The following is a 21,147-nucleotide window of genomic DNA, read 5'->3' as shown; positions in this document are numbered from 1 at the left end:
AGGAGCATGGAAGGGATAGGAAGGGAAGGCTGCTTGAGCCCTCTCCCATCCCACATATCCATAAAGCCCAAGGACAATCTGACTCTTAATGGGAAAAAACAGAGCCCTGAATTCTATGGTGCTTTCCAAGCATGAAAACACAAATAAAAGATGCCACTGGCCGCACCAGATTAACATTGGCAACTAAACTGCTGTCCCAAGTGGGACTGTAGAAACTGTGGTTAAATGAAATAGCAGGTGAATATTCCGCCAGTTTGATTAAAAATGGCTTGACTTGGCAGATCTGCTGTCAGAGATTCATCTGTTACACACATTCTTTTAATGCATGTCTATCAGTTTCATTTCCAGAGCCACATGCTCCTCTGGTTGCACAGAGCCTCAAGATTCCTCAAAAATCTAGTATACATAAGGCCCCGCTTCATTCGTGATAATGTGGCAATTGCAGATCCCACAATATTAGGTTTCCACTGCAATTTTCCTTTTAATTAGCTTACTTTGCACAGTCTGCAATGTTGCATACATTTTGAGTATGCAATTAGTACTGCACTAACATTCAATGCCTGTGAAATGTAAAAGATTAAAGTGGCTGGACTATTTCTACAGTACTTGTGTTAAGACTTTTAGTCTTCTGCATTTTATATATTGTACTGGTCACTTTTTTTTTTTAATGAATGTAATATAGTTACAGCAAAATGTCTGGTTATCAAAAAATTAGCAGGCATAACATAATACTTGAGTGTTTATATTGTTCCAGCAATTTTTTCTTAAACAAATAGGTCTACTCTGGCTTTTCCAAATTACCGCAATTAATAAAGTTCCATTATTACTTTTCTGTGATTTTTCATGTCTTGTCTGCGACTCAGCTGCAATTATTTGAAGATCATCCCGCGATTCAAGCAGGGCCTTAAGTATACATGATGTGAGGTTGGGGGTGGGAGAAAGTACAACTGTGAGGGATGCTCATGAGTCCTAACAAGCAGAGACAACTGGAACAGAAGAACTTGGGCTGGTGGAACTGACTGGGTCCCACGCCAGGTTGCTATGCTCTAAATATAGGCCTCACTGAATATGCCTCCTTCTACCTCACTGCCCTAGTACACAGGGGTGCTGGAACAATTTTTATAGTGGTGGTGCTGAAATGGGTATTTGGGTTGTTATTACTACTTTAAGCCAGGGAGTGCGGCAGCACCCCATCATCCCGGCTCCAGCGCCTATGCTAGTACATAGTGTTTTGCATGCGCACCCAGATTTTACTCTAGGTAGGATGGGACCTACACTGCATGTGTGTATATTTAGGGTAGTAACTGATCTGTAGTACTCCTGAGGTAGAATGTACTGTGGCTGGAATACTAGCAATGTCACCATTTCACACACTGGATTTCTTTTAATCTAAGCGACACAGAGATAGTGGCATTAGCGGATCTTTTGTGACTTCAGGATGAATTAAGCCGCCTGTCTTCTGTACTTGTGGTTAATTCTCTAATCACCAATGAATATTTTATCAGCCTCAATTCAACGTCTTCCTTATAAGCTACTTTATCACCACACACCATTTTGAACTGTTATGACCTTCTTTGGGACAGAGATTGTGTATTTATGATTGTAAAGTGCTGTGTAAATTTACAGTGCTCTATAACAATAACACAGTATCAAAGGTCAGTTCGGCTGCTAGCCCCAGAGTATTGATTGTATGTTTGATTGGCTGTATATGAAAAAATATTAATAGATGGACATCATCAACCTCTAAGGCAAATACAATGATGTGTCACCAACATTTTAATTAAGGGCTCCCACAAAAGTTACCCACATCAGTCTGTGATAAATACAATATTCCCTGAGTAAAATGGGGTAGCAAGAGGTGATTTATAGGGGCTAAGTGGTGCATCCCCCCAGTCCCCATACACACCTAGAGAGACTGGTGGGGAACTCAAGAAGGAAATTCCCCTTGCAGCTGTCATCATTGCAGCAGCAGTGGCTTGCTCAGGACAGCTGAACGTTTTATACAAGCAGAGCTGGCCGTAGAATTTTCGGATGGGGGTTGTGAGACAATTGTTTGCCACCTCCCATTGAAATGTAATTAACTTCTGCCCACAGTTATGCACCACTACGTACAGGAGGGTCACCCTTAGGAATCTGGAGGTTGCTAGTGAGAATTCTTTGGGAAAGACTCCAAACAGAATTCTACATCAAATGTATCTGTCAGAAAGATCTGTTGGACTCCTCAGCCTCCTTCTTTAGAAGTGGATCCCAGCTACATATTCCTTTCAGTCCTAGCAATCAGTTGCATCATTTTAGATTGGTTAACATTTTAAAGATATTTTCACAGCAAAAGAGAGCTAGAGTCTTTGTTTCTATTTAAAAAAAAATCCTCCTTTATGAGCTCCAAAAGCCATTCTGTTCCTGGGACTCACATGAGTCCCAGGAAGACCCCTCCAGCTCACACATGGAGATACGGAATTCAAAGTTAAATTTGGCAATGTTCTTTCATAGAAGTGGAGACACTAACAAGACTGAATGGATTCAGCAACTAGTCTGACAAAGAACCGCTGAATGATATCTCTGGAATCAAAAGACCTTGCAGGATCCACTTGGACAGTAATAAGTCCAGAGAGGAGGTAGATGTAGCTACTGACTCATAAGGTTCTGACCAGACTGTTTAGCATGGCAATGGATTGGGTCTAATGCAGCTGGTAACATACAGTCATCTGAGTGTGTGAAATTTGGATAGATGGACTCCATCCATAACTAACTGCACATTGTGTTATGAGGAACTACAAAGGTCTCCAAAGTGTATGCAAATTTACCATAAAACTGAAGCTCAACAGGACTCCATACTATATAGAGTTATGGTGTCATTGTTAAATAGTACAACAGGTTGGAATGGAATGGGGATGCACAGATAAAGCACGATGAAAAGCTCTTTGGTGTGTGTGTTTAGTAGCTATATTTCTAAGTCAAGAGCAACTTGGCCATGTTTGCTAAAACAGCCAGGCACACAGAGCAGGTTCTAAATGCAATCGACATTTTATTTTTTCTTATCTTGAGGTTGGACCATGCCACCGGCACCCCGACCCGACGCCAAAGCTATTAAAACCAAACTGCTGTGGCCAACTTTGTCAATCATTACATTTCAAAATACAATTTTCATCTAGCTAATGTCAGAATATTAGCTTATTAAAAAAATCAAGGTTATCAAGTTTTCACCAACTTAATCTTTGTTACATTGGCTTCTCTCAGGCATCTCAGGAGTCTGAACCCTGGGCTTGCCAAGTCCCACGTCCCCAAAAAACAACCCCCTCCATCACAGCGATGTTACAAGATGTAAGGGGAATACACAGCTGCTGGCTCCAGCTGTATGGAACTTTTGAACACTTTTCTGTTTTTCTGCTGCCTATCAGGGAGGAAATAATTGAGGGCTTGGCACCATTGGCAGTACCCTGCTGATCACAATGGCCTGGTGCCTAGTATTAGCTCATTTCCTTGCATGATAGGCAATGGTTTTTGAATTCACTGTGCAGAGAGTCTTTTCCAGATAGAGCGTGGACAGATGTCTGAGTTCCTTGTTGCTGGAGTTGGCTGGCAGGCTATTGACAGATAAAATTCAGAGCAAAACATTATTTGGGTAAATTATGCATCCCCTGCACATGTGCACGACAAGGGGAAAGGTGTAAGGAGTCAGACTTCCAACCCAGTGTGCCAATGAAGGGATGGGCATAGTTTATCTCCCAGCAAGGGAGATGCAAGAGCAGAGAAGATGGTGAGTTGGCCCTGCAGGGCAGACTAGCCCCAGATGCGGTACTTCTGGCCAGGGCAGTGCTCCCATCATTTTGGGGCATTGGTGCGTATTGACTCAGAGGAAATAGTGCTCTCTGAGGTGGAATCACCGGGACTGATTTGAGAAGCCATCAAGTCACTGAAGAGCAGCTGCCTGCCAACCAACAGCTGCACTAAGGGAGAGAAAAGGCCAGTCTGTGAGGTCTCACAGCACCTTCAGCAATTACCAGTCCTTATTAAAGTGCTAATTATTTAATTCAGTGATGCCAGTTCTTACTTGGCAGCTCTTTGCTTTGTGGGACAAAGTAGAAGATAGAGGCATTGGATACGGAGTGGAAATATATGATCCCATCTGTGTTCAGACCCCCAACAATCTTTTATTGAAACTGATGGTGGCTGCCTTTGATTGCTAGTTTGCCAAGGGCTTGCCAGTCAAGATTAAAAAATTGCCTTTCCACAGCCACACTGAAAGACTGGAACTTGTCAGACAGTCATCTGTGTACGCTTTAAAACAAAGGAAAATGCAGCTGTGTATGCCAAATGCCATTTCACCTGCCATTTAGAGGGAGGAAATAGGGACAAAACAAGTAATCTTGGGACCTGATTCTGTTCTTACTTACACTGGTGTAGCTCTATTGATTTTGAGTTACTTTAGATTTACACCAATATAAGCTGAATCAGAGGCTGGCCTTTAGTCTTTAATCATTTTCTTGTTTAACCATATTTTTCTTGTCACTAATGTTTCTAATTCCTGGAACAGTAAAGAACTATTCCTCTTCTCCCCTATCTTCCTGGGCAGACCACAAGCAGCTGTTGATGAGCAGTTTGCAATATGTTGGCACAGCAGACCTGGTTTTTCTACTCCCATTGCAGGGAGTTTATTAGTAGGTTATTCTTACTTCTGTTTAGAGAGGAAAAGTAAAACACTTTTTTAGTTTGAGCAATACTAATGAGCAAGGGAAACTTGGTAAAATACTGTATATATTCCAAAAGGTCATGAATTCCAATAATTGGTAGTGCAAAGCCAGCATATAATGAGTTTTTATTAAAGCAAAACCACCCTGGCTTGATTCATCTCATTTGTGAGAAAGGACTTTGAAAGCCTTGGATACAAGGAGCTCGAGAAGTGCAAAGTACTATTATTATACCACAATCTTTTAAAAGTTGCAGCGTATGTCGTTTCATCTTCTAAATGCCTTTGACTCTTACTTTGTCAGGCCTGCTGCCCAGCACTGTGTAGCATACATCTTGTTAAATGGGATTAACACGTGGGTCCACTTCAGTAACAATTTCTGGGGGGAAAGTTCTCTCTAGTGTGAACTCTTCTGCTGTAACTGGCCAGTACTAGCCCTCTTCCTTGTTTCCTCTGTGTTGTCTCATTGCCATTGCAGTTTTCCAGTAAAATGACAGATCACATGAAATACCATATGGAAAAGGAACATGGAAACAATGTTAGGTGGTATTATTGGAGGTACACCTCTACCCCATTATAACGCTGTCATCGGGAGCCAAAAAAAATCTTACTGCGTTATAGGTGAAACCGCGTTATATCGAACTTGCTTTCATCTGCCAGAGTGCGCAGCCCCGCCCCCCTGGAGCCGCTGCTTTACCGCGTTATATCCTAATTCATGTTATATCAGGGTAGAGGTGTAATGAGGTTTACATCCTTTGGTATGCAGAGAAGATGACATCTATCTGATTGGTAACAGTGAATGTGAAGCTCAGCAGCTGTTGCTAAGAGCAGCTCTTGTGATCAAAGTTGCTGAAATTAAATGGTCTAAAAAGCTTAATTCATTGCAGACATTCAGGGTCTGATTCTTCTCTCACTCACACCATTACCAGTAATGTAATTCCCTTCACTGGCTTCAGAGAAGACTTGACATGTGATTAGAATCAGACCCTTGTGTTGTTTTTTCCACGGTGTACCTGGGGATGGCATTCAATGTTTGCATTTTTAAATGGTTCAGTATTTTCAGCTAGTGCTAAGTGATTTGTGAGATATGGTTCAGATATGGGGCCAAATATTTGGATATTTGTAGAACTTTTTTAATATGTTCCTTTCCTCCCCTTTCCCAGCCCCAAATCCTCCTTCAAAAGGCCATAAAAGGGGAATTTTAGGAGTAAAGGAAATGACAACAGATTCAGAATTATAAATTTGTCTAGCCTGTTATTTTATAGTTCCCAAGGTGTGCTTGGCACTTCATACAAAGACAAGACACTTGCCATGAAGCTACTAACTCTCCTTCTAGAAAGTGGAGTAACTTTCTGCGCAGGTAAGGGGCTGTACACAAGAGGCATGCCTGTCAGAAATGCTGCCAGAAATGTACAGGCTTAGCAGAACAGAAGTAAACAAAGGCAGGGGGAAATAGTTTTTTCTAATTCTCCAATCATGAAAATACATAAGCAAATGGAGAGCACTGTATGTGTAATGGAAGTGACAATTGCTAAATAAATGGCTATGCATACATGAGTCCTACTGGCATGATAGTTATGGGTCATATTCTTCCCTTACGTAATTCCACAGAAGTCAATAGAAGAAAACCTGGCCCAACTGAAATCAATGGAAAAACCTTCATTGACTCCATGGGGTCAGTGTTTCACCACATAAAGTTGCATCAGGGATAAATGTAACCTTGGGTGCAGAGATTGCCCAGGTATTGAGTCTCAAACTACATTGGGTGCGCTCATTTGCACATACAAGTTATGGAGTATATCTGGAACAAGTTATGGAGTTGCCTCAATCTTAGAATTCATGAGCTCGCACTCTAGAGCTTGGACTTGGGTTGGAGAGAGATCAAACTTCAAAAGGCCAAACATTGCCCTTAAATAAATGCGCACCACTCCCTTTGCAGTTAACATGCAGAGGACAGGTTTTTGCTCAACTGGTATCTTTTTAACTTAACTATTTAAATAACTAATTTTTTCTAATCTGTGTCAAAGACCTGGGACATGAGCAGTTATGCCTAGTGGTTACAGCAGGAGTCTGATGCCAGACACAAGGTCAGCTTGCCTGGAGTAAGTCAAGGCAGGGGCAGGGCTGGATCCAAGGCAGGAGCTATTGCAGCTGTGGGCAAATGCTTGGAGCAATCACCAAACTGCTGCTGGGTTTAAGAACAAGCCTGCTACCTTCCTCAGTCAATCAGGTAGGCAATACAGCTGATGCAGCCCAGCTATGCTCATTAAGTTATCAGGAGACTGAACATGCACAGCTGCAGGGCCTTATACCTAAGTTTTTAGAAGTGACCAGTGAGTTTGAGCTTGAGACACCTTAATGAGAAGATGGGTGCTCAGCACTTTCTCAAAAATCAGTTCCTGTTAGCGTGTCAGGCTGAGTACACAAAAATGGAGGTGCCCAAAATCACTAGTCACTTCTGAAAAGTCGAGTCTATAACTTTATTAGACTGAACTCTTCTTTTTCCAACTTTTTTTAAAAATGTTTTTGATCCAAAATTACCAATGACATAGCCTGTAAAAGAATGTGGAGTCCATTTCTTTTATAAACTGGTTGTCTAATTGGAAACCTAAGCTCTCCATTATTAACAGATTGTGCATGTAAATTTGGCCACAAATATAAAAACAAAGCCAATATTTTATTAACTCATTTGCTCAGGCCCATAGCCAGAGCAATAAAACTCTGATGACAGACAGAATTTTTATTAAAAATAAATACTTCAACCACTTTATGCTGTTTTTCTTTCTGGGGTGATATTTATAAAAATATTGGCACCCTCATACGCCTGATTGTGTCTGACTGTGAAATGCAGAGAATGGGTTTCTAAACTAAACAGACCTAATTCCACGGACCGAATTTCCAAAACAGCAGCAGGTTTCACCTTATTAAAAAAAAAATGAGCAGGTTACTTGTTTAATCAAAACACTTGTAGGTTTAAACGAGTGTAAATGGTGGATTCTGTGTAACTTGAAGTCTTTAAACCATGATTTGAGACTTCAATGACTCAGCTAGACGTTAGGTGTCTAATACAGGAGTGGGTGAGTGAGGTTCTGTGGCTTGTGATGTGCAGAGGTCAGTCTAGATGACCATGATGGTCCCTTCTGACCTTAAAGTCTAGGAGTCTGAACACAGTGAGGTGAACTTGTAGAACTACATTAAAAACAGAAGTTAATTAAATACAAAGGCCTATGTTTAAAAAAAAATCAATATAGTCATTGACTAAACTGATAAAAGCAAGACAATTCAGAGGAAATACCAGGGTGTTAACTAGCTTTGTTCTGTCTATTATTGAAATACACATATGTGATATTGGCACAGGCACTGTTAGACCTCTGCAACATCTTGGGGAATTAGAATATAACTGAGAAAGGAGCATGCACTCAATTTCTTTTGTTCTCATCTTTCAATTCAGAGCAGAATTGCCAGGGTTTCCTGGAACTTTGGATATTGTTTTTGCAACCTTTTTTTTGTTTGTTTGTATTTTATACTTTTTGCCATCATGATTATAGTTCAGGCAGCTTTTATATCTACCTGGTTTTTGTTTGCTTTTGCTTTTTTAAGTAGTTGCTACAGCCAACACTCACAGGCTTCAAAATGGTGACCCAATCAGGACCATACCTCAGGCTATACATACTAGATGGGAAGGTGGGGTCACAGCTTTAGAAAGAAATGGAGGTTTGCTGGGATGAATTCCAAGTACTGGTAGTCAATGAAAATGCTCCTTTGCTTGTAAGGGTCTCACTGGCTACCAGTTACTGATGCTGAATAGAGCACTGAATTGTCTACTACCTGAAGGTGGTTTTTCAGTGTCCTGATTCGGCAAGTCCCTTCTGCGACATATAGCAATGCTGAGTGACATTACTAACATTGTTCATGTTTTCTTTCTGTCACAATCACACACCCACTCATGCCATATGGGATCTCTGATGTGAAACTGAACAATGTGCCAGCCAACACTCAGCACGGGACTCTGAGTAAGCAGAGCTCTGACCCCTGAAGAACTGAGGCTTGTCTACACTGGAAACACTACAGTGCACACACTCACTACAGTGACAGGAGGGGGTCTCCCATCGGCAGAGTTAATCCACCTCCCTGAGAGGCAATAGCTTGGCCTACACTGGGGGGTTAGTTTGTCTTAGCTATGTCACTCAGAGGTGTGGATTTTTCACACCCCCAAGTGACATACCTGGGTCAATTTAATTTTTGACTATATAGTGTGGGCTAGTTTGCCTTGGTTATATTCACTGCTACTGTAGCCCAGTGGGCTAGCTTGCCTTTATTATTTTGCTGCTTTGCATTAAACTGTATTGAGCAGTACTGCAAGGAACCTACAGGCCCGTATTCTGTAAGACATTAGCTTCAGCAAGTTAGCATAAGGCTTGAGGCCTATGCACTTTAAACAGATAAACGGCCCAACGGAAAACCCCAAGTATTTGGGGAGCTGAAAATAGAGTTTAAGGGAGAGTTCTGACCACAGGTATATAATTCAACCACAGAAGTGTCCTGGCAATGAACTGACATACATAACAGGTACATGAGATACATTTAAGGCTAGCCTGCTTGCTTGCTACATATCTTTTCTATAAGTTTCTTATTTTCTTATGGGTTTTATTATAATAGGTTTATATTAGAGTATATTTTGGCTGTAACACAAGGGACCTGCAGGCCACATCCTGTATGTTGAGCTAAGGCAAAGTTATCATACGTATGTTTGGGACCTTTCACCTAGATAGATGGTGATGAGCTAAAGCATAAGGTTGATATATGGCTGCAACATTTAACATAGAGGATGCATTAAAGCAGGTTGCCATAGGGGCTTTCCTAAGTTCATATCCTTTTAAACTTAACGGGTACACCACAACTTGGAAAGAACCGAAATAACCAGTCAGGACAGAAATAACAAATGTGATACCTAATCACTAAAGGGCCATGGTAACGAATTGATGTATATGATAATAAGTTGAGATCATTGATATACTAACCTATAGGAAAAAGACACTCCAACATTAGTAAGGTGAGGAAATACATAAAAGGAAAAGGGAAAAAATCCCCTATTGAATATGTATCGAACATAGCGGCGTCAGCATAATGTATTATAAAAGTGGCATCCCAGCCTAGAGGCGGTGGGAGAGAGAGATGTAGTCCTTGGGAGGTGCCAGAATGATGGCCACTGGTGATGACAGGGAAGGTGATGGTGGTGATGAGGAAGAAGTCGGCTAACATTTCAGGTTGTTCTACAGGAGATGGTGAGAGTCTATGGGTGTGCAGATGTACATTCTGTAGTATCTCTGTCTATCGTACTGAGTTGGGGTGTTTATGACTGTGCTAAATGTAGTAATAAACTATATTTGTAAATATAGAAGAGTTCTTATAGTATGAGTGTTGCAACTGTGCACATCGGAGTTCTCAACTATATAATTATTTAAATAATACTGGGCCTGATCTTGGGACAAGAACCTGTCAACCCTCAAATGATAACTGGGGATTTTTAAGTAATCAATATAATTAATATACAATGTAAAGATTGGGCAACAATAGTATATGTTAACATTGTACCGTGTCATCCTCTAGAAGAGATCTCCATCAGTGAAGTATTAATATAGAAGTATGTTACACAATTGGCTGAATTCATCCCTGTAACTTCACTAATACTAACAGTTACTCCTGGATCCTATTGTGCCTATTATATAGAAAGTGCTATTAAACAGAAGAGCCAGTATTCAGGCTGCTTGTTTTTAAAAGAAACCCACATCAGTTAATATATCCTATAGCCACTCAGAAAACAGGTGAAGAAAGGAATCATAGCTCAAGTATTAAACTAGTTAAAATGCAGTAGGACAAGAAAGAAAATGTTTTATACATCTTGAAAGCAAGTCAGAGAAGCTGTCTCTTGTTGAATATTACCATATACACATCAAATCAGAAATGTTTAACTCAAAGTGTATTTGAGTTGAGTGCAAAATAAATCTCTAAAAAGTCTTAAATGGTGAAGACACTTTTCACATGTACATATCTCAAAAACAGCTACATAAATTGCTGTTTATTATTTGAATTACTGTAGTATCGAGTCCCCAATAAGGATCCAGGTTCCGTTGTGCTAGGTAGAGACACAGAATAAGGGAATTGTCCCTGCCTGGACTTGTTTATGATCTCAGGCCTCATACTTACAATCAGATCCACATGGGCTCATCTCTTCATAGATTAACAGATTCTAAGGCCAGAAGGGTCCATTGTGATTATCTAGTCTGACCTCCTGTATAACACTGGCCATAGAACTTCCCCAAAATAATTCCTACAGCATCTAATCTTGATTTAAAAATTGCCAGTGATGGAGAATCCATCATGACCCTTGGTAAATTGGTGCAATGGTTAATTATCCTCTCTGTTGAAAATTTACACCTTATTTCCAGTCTGAATTTGTCTAGCTTCAACTTCCAGCCATTGGACCATGCTATATCTTTCTCTGCTAGATTGAAGAGCCCATTATCAAATATTTGTTCCCTGTGCAGATACTTATAGACTAATCAAGTCACCCCTTCTCTTTGTTAAGCTAAATAGATTGAGTTCTTTGAGTCTATCACTACAGTATAAGGCATGTTTTCTAACCCTTTAGTTATTCTTTAGCTAATCTCTGAACCCTCTCCAATTTATCAACAACCTTCTTGAATTGTGGATACCAGAGTTCGACATTGTATTCCAGCAGTGAAGACCAATATGGGCATTAGAAAAATGTTAAAGTACCCAATCAAAAATAGGCATTTAAAAAATAATGGATGTTCAAAAGAGAGGAGTGGATGCAGAAGAGTAAGACCCACAAAGTCAACTAACCTCATAACTGGCAGATAATGAAACAAACAAACAAAAATTACATCAGGAATTCAACAAAAGCCAGTTGTGTCACTGTACTGCAAACTCCCCATTAAGCTACAAATAGGTCTGAGTAGCTTACAATGAAAACTTGTTCCACAAAAACAAGTCACAATTTTTTTAAGTGACAAGCTAGCCAATGGTAGAAATTTGAACCAACAGTTCCTATCTCTCTCTTCGCTGGAGTCAGAAAAGTTCTCCTTATTCCCTCTGAGCAAATCCTTTCCAAACAAACTATTGACAGTACTACCAATTTGCTATTTACCTGTCATAGTAGTAATTCACATTCACTTAACCTAAAATATTAACACTAGACACTGTATTTAAATAAAGAGGCATTTTTCATTGAGAAAATATTCAGAATAATATTAAAATAAATATTTAAAATTTACATAGAAGGAAATGAGCACAGTAGCTAATTCGTAGTGTGAAGTCTTTCTAAGCCATCTCTTAAATCAGTGTCGGCCAGTCAAATCCCTATCTAACAAGTCAGCAAGGTGACTTTCTTGACTAGATAATGAAGCAACAGTGATGGTGTGTGACATGCTCAAAGTCCAAATAATCGCCACACTTGGGGTCGGGAAGGAATTTTCCCCAAAGTCAGATTGGCAGAGACCTGGGGGAGGTTCACCTTCCTCTGCAGCCTGGGGTCACTTGCAGGTTTAAACTAGTGTAAATGGGGGAATATCTGTAACTTGAAGTCCTTAAATCATGATTTGAGGACTTCAGTAACTGAGCCAGAGGTTAGGGGTCTATTACAGGAGTGGGTGGGTGAGGTTCTGTAGCCTGCGTTGTGCAGGAGGTCAGACTAGATGATCATGATGGTCCCTTCTGACCTCAGAGTCTATGAGTGTTGTGTGGAATTACTCCATTTTGTCTAATTTGGCTACAATCAAAGGATCTCATCTGCTCCTTCTAGATGCTGCTTGTCTAGAATTTGGTGTGAAAAAGCAGTCTGTTAATGAGGAACACAAAGCTTCATGAGGCATGAACACATGAGGGTTAACTCAAACAAGTATCCTACCTTCATCAGCCCCTTTCTTTGAAACCTACTGCAGAGACCCAGAGGAGAAGTCAGATCTAAGCCACATAAAGCGGAGCAGGTGCTCTTCACTCTCTTTTCCAGTGCCATGGAAAGAAAAAAATTGGGTGCTGTCTTACCTTAAAAGTGCTCTCTGAAGGAAGGAACCACCTCAGCTTTCTGGGTCCCCTCGGTGTCTAAAGATACAGAAGAACACAGTCATGCCTCCTTACTGGTGGGAGATCTGCCATCTTGACTCACATGAATAAACCCAGCAGTGATTCTAATTTATAGCTGCACACAGCCCCACATAGTGGCAGAAATTCAGTACTGCACAACTCCCATTGAAAATAAGAGGAAATTGCACTCTTAGAGTGTTTGTTCTGCAGCTCCTCTCCTCTGCAGTTCACTTTTTCTGCTTTGTCTTTGTCCTGATCCTGCAAACACCAATGAATGTGCTTAACTTTACCCACATGAGTAGTCCCACTGACTTCAATGCAATACTCATGTGAATAAAGTTAGGCATGTGTGTAGCAGTCTGCAGGATCAGAGTTCTTCTCTTCATGGGTGGATGATGTTGGTGTCCTTGGCCAGAGGAGGCTCAAGGGCATAGGTGACGTGTAGGGGAGCATGCGGGGTCAAGTGCCCCCTACAGATTTCTGCGTGGCCTGCCAGGGCAGGGGTGGGGGCAGGAGAAGGACTCCCTTCTCCTGCTGGACCTGTCTCCCCCCCCCCCCCCCGCATCCCCCAGCATGCTTGGCTCCTGTCCTTGGCAGCAGAATTACTTTTAAGACAAAGCACCATCCTGACTGGTCTCCATCCTTCCTTCTCACTCTGAATCTAAGTTTATAGCCATGGTTGGCTGCAGTGGATGTCAAGGAGCTGAGACTAGCTGGAGCACTGAGGCTGTCTGGCCAGGTTCCCTCTGCCATGCTCCTGTAATTCCTAGGTGGATGAACCATCCCCTTTATACTAGCAGATTCAAGGGATGTAGGAGAACCCTGAATAGGGGTATAAATGACCTTAGTGCAAATGGATTATTGGGATTATTGAATGTTTTCCCAGCATTTGGGAAATCCACATGAAGTTTTTGTGTCTCCTAACAACATGATCCAATTATTTCCCTTATTAGACACTACATTTCCCAATCACAAGAGAGGTGAGTTCAGTGTTGGTAAATCTGAATTGGCCATCACAGTTATGGCTAGGCTGGCAGTCAATGAGACTCCAGTTACAAGAAGTAGCCCCTCATTAGAAACATTGGTATGTATCGCTGGTAAAGGAAGCACTTGACAGCTGCAGTAATAAATATATTGTAGCTTGTTTGGTGGGAGAACAACTGCTCATTGAATAAAATAGCAATAGATCTAAGAATCTCGTGATTAAAACACTGCTGAGCGTAGGTGAATTAACACAATAATAGCACAGCATCCCTTTCAGCACTCAGTTTGACTGCTGTGATTGGAGGTCTTTGAGTACATCTAGCTCCCGACTCTTACAAAAGAAATGAACTCTCTGTAGGTTATTTTTTAAAAGAGATGCCATATATAATACCAAAAAGTGACTGTACTTGCAGGGTGGGCAGACACACAAAGCTTTTATTTATTTCTTCAGCTTGAGCGCCACTGTGCCAGCAGGTTCCTTGTTAACTGACATTGCTCATTATATTTTATTAATACCATGATGGTGGAAGCTTCAGTGCATTGTAAAATTTGAAGCAGCAGCAGCCCAAAGCCCTGCTGTGTCAGTGTCTCTCATGCTGTAAGGCTGGTTTCCCTGGGGAGATTCTGACCCCATCCAGGGGAGGCTTGAGTAAGACCAAGGAAATGGAGGGACTGTGGCAGAAGAGGATAAAGCGGTGGTGAGTGCAGTACAGGGAGGTGGTACAAATTGTCATAACTCCATTGACTTCAGGGGAGCTAAAACAATACAGCAGCTGAGGACTTGACAAACGCAGCATATTGAATATTTTGCAGTGATTATTCTGTAGGGTAGATTCAGGCACAGCCTTGCATAGGAGTAAGGCGCAGTGCCAAACTTCACTGCCCTTCTGGAAGTCCTGATCCCTCCAAAAGCTCCCTCAGGCAAAGGGATATGGGTTGGTGCAGAGGCGGGAAAGGGATATGGCTCCTCCTCCTTTACAAACAAGGACAGCTCCCTCCTGGATGCCCATGGTGGGACATGGCCTTGTATGGGGTGCAAAAGGTTCAGGGAGGAAATTACAAAATTTCATCCATGCCATCCTATTCCTTTGAAGTGCTACAGCAGAACAGAAGAGCAGAGAGATTTCTGATGCCCGTTGTCCACAAGGTGTCTGCTCTGATACCCCATAACGTCAAAGAAACCAAACAATGTGGGCACAAATCTGAGGAGCAGATCTGCAAAATGCACCATGTGCATTTACTATCTCAATGTGCACAACACTGAAATGCAAAATGCATTTTTCAAAACATAGCTTTAGATTTTTAAAAATACTTTTTAGAAAAAGTTGCAGCCCCCTCTGCCCCACTCCTTTCAAAGTACAGTCCCGTGACATCACAGTCAAGCACAGCGTGATGCCAGGTGCATGATCTAGAAGTTAGAGTAGAGGTCTGAGAGCCACCACTAGTAACAGTTCTTGGCTTTGATGTGGGACTTGGTCATTCATTACCCCTTTCAGTGCCTCAGTTTACCCATCTTTAAAAGGGTATAGTAAAACGTACCTATCTCACAGGGGTATTGTATGAACTAATGGAGGAATATACTGTTTATAAAACACTTTGAAATCCCTGGATGAAAAGTGCCATAGAAGAGCCATTTATTGACATTATTCACAATGTGGGCAAACCCATTTGTTTGCAAGCATGACAGTCCTGTCTTGGGCATAAAGTCGAAGAAGAACCTTACTTCACAGAGCCTCTTTTACTCTGCAGTGACTAATAAAGTGTCTTGGCAAACTCCACTGCATTTGCTATGTGAAATGCCACTGGATGTAGTATTATTTTAGCATCTCTTTTCCTCCTGTGATTTCAATTAGTTCTGGATACTTCAAGGTGATCAGCAATTACACAGACAAGGAACCAACTATTGCATCATGCCGCTCTAAAGCTTGACATTTAACAAAACAAATGGATAAGCCAATAAAAACCCCTTCAGAAAGGTCAATAAGATGTCTTTAGACCAGTGGTGGGCAACCTGCAGTCCATGGGCCACACACGGTCCGTCAGGATAATCCGCTGGCGGGCTGTGAGACAGTTTGTTTACATTGGCACAGCTGCCCGCAGCTCCCAGTGGCCGCGGTTCGCCGTTCCCGGCCAATGGGGGCTGCGGGAAGCGGCAGCCAGCACATACACTTTGTATTCTGTGTTGTAATTGAAATCAATATATTTGAAAATGTAGAAAACATCCAAAATCTTTAAATAAATATTATTGTTTAACAGTGCGATTAATCGCGATTAAGTTCTTTTAATCTTTTAATGTGTAACTTCCACATCAGAAGTACTCCTCAGACAGCTGACCTAATTCTATTCTACTTGGCTGGTTTACAGAGCCTCTGGCTTCACTTTGGGTAGCAGCAAATTCATGCCTAGTGCCATACACATTTCCAGAGGCCTTGTATTAAGAACCAGAATTGTGTGTAATGTCTCCAACTTTTCCCATCTCTCTGGTAAAAGAGAAACATTATTATTATTTTGAGGCTTGGGGAGTAAGTTTGGATTGTGAACGTTAATTCAGTGCAGGGCTTGATTTGCAATGCATATTCTCATACTCCACATCAGAGATAACTGTCTCAATCTTTCCAACTGGGAATCTTACACACTCCATTAGTGCATGTACAGTACACAGGCTTGTGGCTGTCTATGTTCATGCCCATCTGTTAGGTTGGCACAGAGATATTATGGCTACTTCTGGGGAGACTAAAGACTAGAGGCACATGTAGCTTTCTGATATCTGGAGAGGTTAGGGATCTAGGTCTGTGAAACTTTTGAAACAAAACCCTAGAGTAGCCCAGTTTTATCTGATTTTGGATTTTGTCACAGACCTAAAATTTTATTGTATTTCTTGGTTCTTATATGGTACCTAACACCATCATATTTGAGAATCTCACATAATTATGAAATGTACACAAGACATATGTATTCCCCCCCCACTCCAGTCAGCCAGGAACTAGAGTGTGGAAGGCACCTAGGAGTGTTGTGGTTTTGTTCTTTGAAGGTTGGGTTCAAGTAAAATGTAGGTTTTGCATTTTATTTTGAAGATACTGAGTTTCATGGTCACCCGGTTTGCTTCCAGGAGAATTCCAAATCAGAGGGCCAGTTGCTCAGAAAGCTCTGCATCCCGTGTACACAAGAAATTTCACTGCTGAGGTTCCAGTGTCCTCCTCCTCTTCCTGGCAACGCAACTACAACCCAGACCTCAACATCGTTTCCAAAGATCAAAGCAGGAGCACCCTTCATGCATCCCGCAAAATATTTCCTGGCCTCCCCAACAGCCAACATAGGCATTAAAACAAAGAGGAGTCTGCTGGCACCTTAAAGACTAACAGATTTATTTGGGCATAAGCTTTCGTGGGTAGAAAACCCACTTCTTCAGATGCATGGAGTGAAAATTACATATGCAGGCATTATTATACTGACACATGAAGAGAAGGGAGTTACCTTACCTTACCTTATCTTAACAGGGCCAATTCAATCAGGGTGGATGTAGTCCACTCCCAATAATTGATGAGAAGGTGTCAATACCAGGAGCGGGAAAGTTGCTTTTGTAGTGGGACAGCCACTCCCAGTCCCTATTCAAGCCCAAATTAATGCTGTTAAATTTGCAAATGAATTTTAGTTCTGCAGTTTCTCTTTGAAGTCTGTTTTGGAAGTTTTTTTGTACAAGTATGGCTACTTTTAAATCTGTTATAGAATGTCCAGGGAGATTGAAGTGTTCTCCTACTGGCTTTTGTATGTTACCATTCCTGATGTCCAATTTGTGTCCATTTATTCTTTTACGTAGAGGCTGTCTGGTTTGGCCAATGTACATGGCAGAGGGACATTGCTGGCACATGATGGCATATATAACATTAGTAGGTATGCAGGTGAATGAGTCCCTGGTGGTGTGGCTGATGTGGTTGGATCCTCTGATGGTGTCGCTAGAGTAGATATGGGGACAGAGTAGGCAACGAGGTTTGTTACAGGGATTGGTTCCTGGGTTAGTTTTTCCATGGTGTGGTGTGTAGTTGTTAGTGAGTATCTGCTTCAGGTTCGGGGGCTGTCTGTAAGCAGGTTCGGGGGCTGTCCTCGCTTTGCCATCTCTCTGGGGAAAAGAAAATATGAATGAAACAAAATTAGGAAAAAAGTGACTTTTTCTTGTGTTCTATCAAACTAAAAAGCCTACAGGGTTGCAAATTTTCAGTGACCATGATAATATCCCATGCAAAAAATCATAGGAGTAGATTTTTACAGTTTTAAAGGATTGTAAAGGGGAAAAAATAAAATATTTCTCATTTGAATTCTAAAGTCAAACTATATTAGAATAAATAAACTAACTAGATGTGAATCAAACTGACACCTTTTAATGGCAGAACATGGAAATAATTAAAAACCTCAACATTTGTTGCTTCGTGTAGTGATTGTGGTACTGCGAGATAGGTGGATGGATGGATAGATAGATGCTGGTGCCCTGGGCAGTGGATTTCTAAAACATCTTCTATATTCATTTGTGCATAGTGTTTGAAGGAATAATTTTTAAAAGGAATAATATACCATTTCTCAATAGTTATCAGAGCACTCTTTCAGGTATTGCAGAATGGCTCTTCAGTGAATTGCACTGTACACTGGGATGAAGATTGGTTTATACGATATAGATATTGGAAAATAATCCTTTATTTTTCATTTCAATGTTTTCATTGATTTGTTTTGATACAATATCTGAAGTTCTCTTCTGACCCCATCAGAATCTCCAGTTTATCTAAAACATGCTGTATTCTGAGCTCTCAGAGGTCCTGTGCATTTCTGTCAATTGTCTCTCCACATCAATGATAGGTACTGCAACTATATTAACTCCAGGGCCTTGTTGTTACCCAATGTATTGGCCAAAGATCAACCAAATGGCATTGAAAACCAATTCCTAAAATAGAAGGCACTCATCTGACACTTTATCCAGTCAATGGTTTCAACAGCAAGGAGCAAAAGTGCACCATAACTGGCAGTCTGTGGACCACACTTATGATAGTCTGGCACACATATTGTTTTGTTCATATTTCAGTCTTTTACATTACTCTTATGAGGCCTGGAAGATCCTTCTGCAAAAAATCAATTTATAGCAAATGGATGTAGAGGCAGGTATCTAAACAAGGATGTACTGAAAAGGAGAGAAATCACAGGAGAGCATGCAGAGTCTGGGGAAAGGAAGAGAATGAAATGCTTCATAAGGTAAAATGTTTTCCCTTATGGAAAAAATCAGATGGAATTTAATAGAAATGAAACCAATAGGGCTCAAAGAACCACAATAGGTGTAATGGTATGCTAAACTGGTTTATACTGTTCAGCCATGAGGTGGCACCATGTGTAACATATCTTAAACTCATAACAGCCTTTCCTGGTGGTACATTAAAGTTTCTTAAGGTGAACACATCCTTGATGGGAAGGAAGCATTGAAGCCAATCCATATCTGGTACAGACATCTGCTAATAGCAGCCCTGCAACCTACCATATACAAGGTGTATATAATATGGTGTCAGAAGGAAACAGAAGGAAAGGAACAAAGGCTGCAAACTGAAAGAACAAAACAACAGATTGTAGGCTCAATCTCATTAACACGCCACTCTTCAATGATCCAGAGAACTTCAATTTTGACAAACCTTCAGACTGGACAGAATGGAAGCAGTATTTTGCAACATTTTGCATTGCATCCAAACTCCACAAGGAAACTGGACCCATCCAGTTATGCTTTTTAATTCATTCTATGGGGAATCAGGCAGAGCATATGTCTTAAATTTTTTATTGAAGACATTCACAAAGATGCTATAAAAGGGTCTGACTATGTTTGATGCATACTTTATATCTCAGAGAAATGTGGTTAATGACAGAGCATGTTTTCACCAGAGAATTCAAGAACATGGGGAAAATGTTGATTGTTTTCAAAAAGCTCTGTATGCACTGGCTGAAAATTGTGATTTGGGGATTGCAAAACATGAAAATATCAGAGACAGGCTGTTTATTGGGTTAACAGAACCTTTCACAGCAGGTGCAATTTAAAAAAAGACTTAATCCTACCAACAGCTATTCAGATAACAAAGCAGTCCAAACTAGTAAACCAGCAAAACCTAGAGCAACTGGCTAAACTTGGAAAAAATGTGAAATGAGCTTAGAAGCTGTAAACAGACAAGAATGCTAAAAGTCATTACCATAATGAGACTATGAGGAAATTCCAGGCCAATACCAAAGCCTTTCAGCCTAAATGCACAAGATGTGGAAAAATTCATAACCCAAGAGATGATGCGTGTCCAGCGAAAGGCACGAGGTATAACAAATGCACAAAATATGGATATTTTGCAGCTGTTTTCTGTACCAAAGCAGTCAGGGAGTTGGCTAATATTACAGACAGACAATCAAGAGCCATTGTTTCTGGGATCTATCACATGTGATTACACAGAGCCTGCCTGGAGAATGAAACTGAATATTCATGGAAAGGCTATTGACTTTAAAATTGACTCAGAAGCAGATGTCACAGTCATCTCAGAAGGGACTTACAATCACCTTTCACTCCTCCAAGAACTGAAATCACCTGACATAGCTCTGACTAGCCCTGGAGGTATTCTGAGCGGCATGGTCCAATCTACCACAGAAACAACTTACAAAGACAAAAGCTTTGCATTCAGCGTGCTTGTGATCAAAGTATTAAAAAGACCAGTAACCATCTCAACTGCCACATGGCACCCATGATGGGCCTAGTGAGAAAGGCAGACAAACTCAGTGAAATATTTGATAATATTAGATTTTTGAACAGGGATCCAGTAAAAACAAACTCAAGAGACAATGCTGAACCATACAGTGCACAAACACCTCAGCAAGACAGATCTGGAAAGAGACTAGCTGCAGATTTATGCAAATTCAGAGGACATCATTACCTGATTATAGTGGGCCCTTCCTCAGGGTTAAATGCTTGATTCGTACATCTCATTTTCTCCATGGGCCAGGAAAGAATATCCACATACATGAGTCTCTCAGCTGATCCAAGAGAGTTAAATGAGTGGGAGATTTTTAAAAAAATGTTGTCAACTTTCATGGCTTTTACAATCTTTAGTCACGGTGTCAGATTTGAAAAAATAAATGTCTTTTTCCCGGCCTTTCCCTATTCATAATAGAAACCATTGAAGCATCTTATGGTCCTGTCTAGAAAAACTGAATTAACTCCTTTCAGCTGAAGTAGATAATGCTTACAGTCCAAAAATAAACTGCTTCTATTCAGCAGGATTTAAAAATCTCAGCTAGCATGAGGAATTATCTAGGCTATATACTGTAACTGCCACAAACTAAAGAGGAAATTCTCTCAGAACTGCAGTGCA

General features: G+C 40.9%; 1 long non-coding RNA gene across 1 annotated transcript in view; it reads right to left on the bottom strand.

Moving 5' to 3' along the window:
• The window catches only part of LOC112112354, a 33,208-nt gene extending 20,396 nt beyond the window's left edge, over positions 1-12,812 (bottom strand). Inside the window, exon 1 of the long non-coding RNA XR_002908588.1 lies at positions 12,755-12,812. This is a non-coding gene — a long non-coding RNA (uncharacterized LOC112112354). The remainder of the gene's footprint in view (positions 1-12,754) is intronic.
• Between the last annotated feature and the right edge of the window lie 8,335 nt (positions 12,813-21,147).

Source organism: Terrapene carolina, unplaced genomic scaffold (genome assembly GCF_002925995.2).
Source record: "Terrapene carolina triunguis isolate 2854851 unplaced genomic scaffold, T_m_triunguis-2.0 Scaffold85, whole genome shotgun sequence".
NCBI lineage: Eukaryota > Metazoa > Chordata > Testudines > Emydidae > Terrapene > Terrapene triunguis.
The sequence above is the reverse complement of the archived record's forward strand: the minus strand, read 5'-3'. Positions and strand labels throughout refer to the sequence as shown.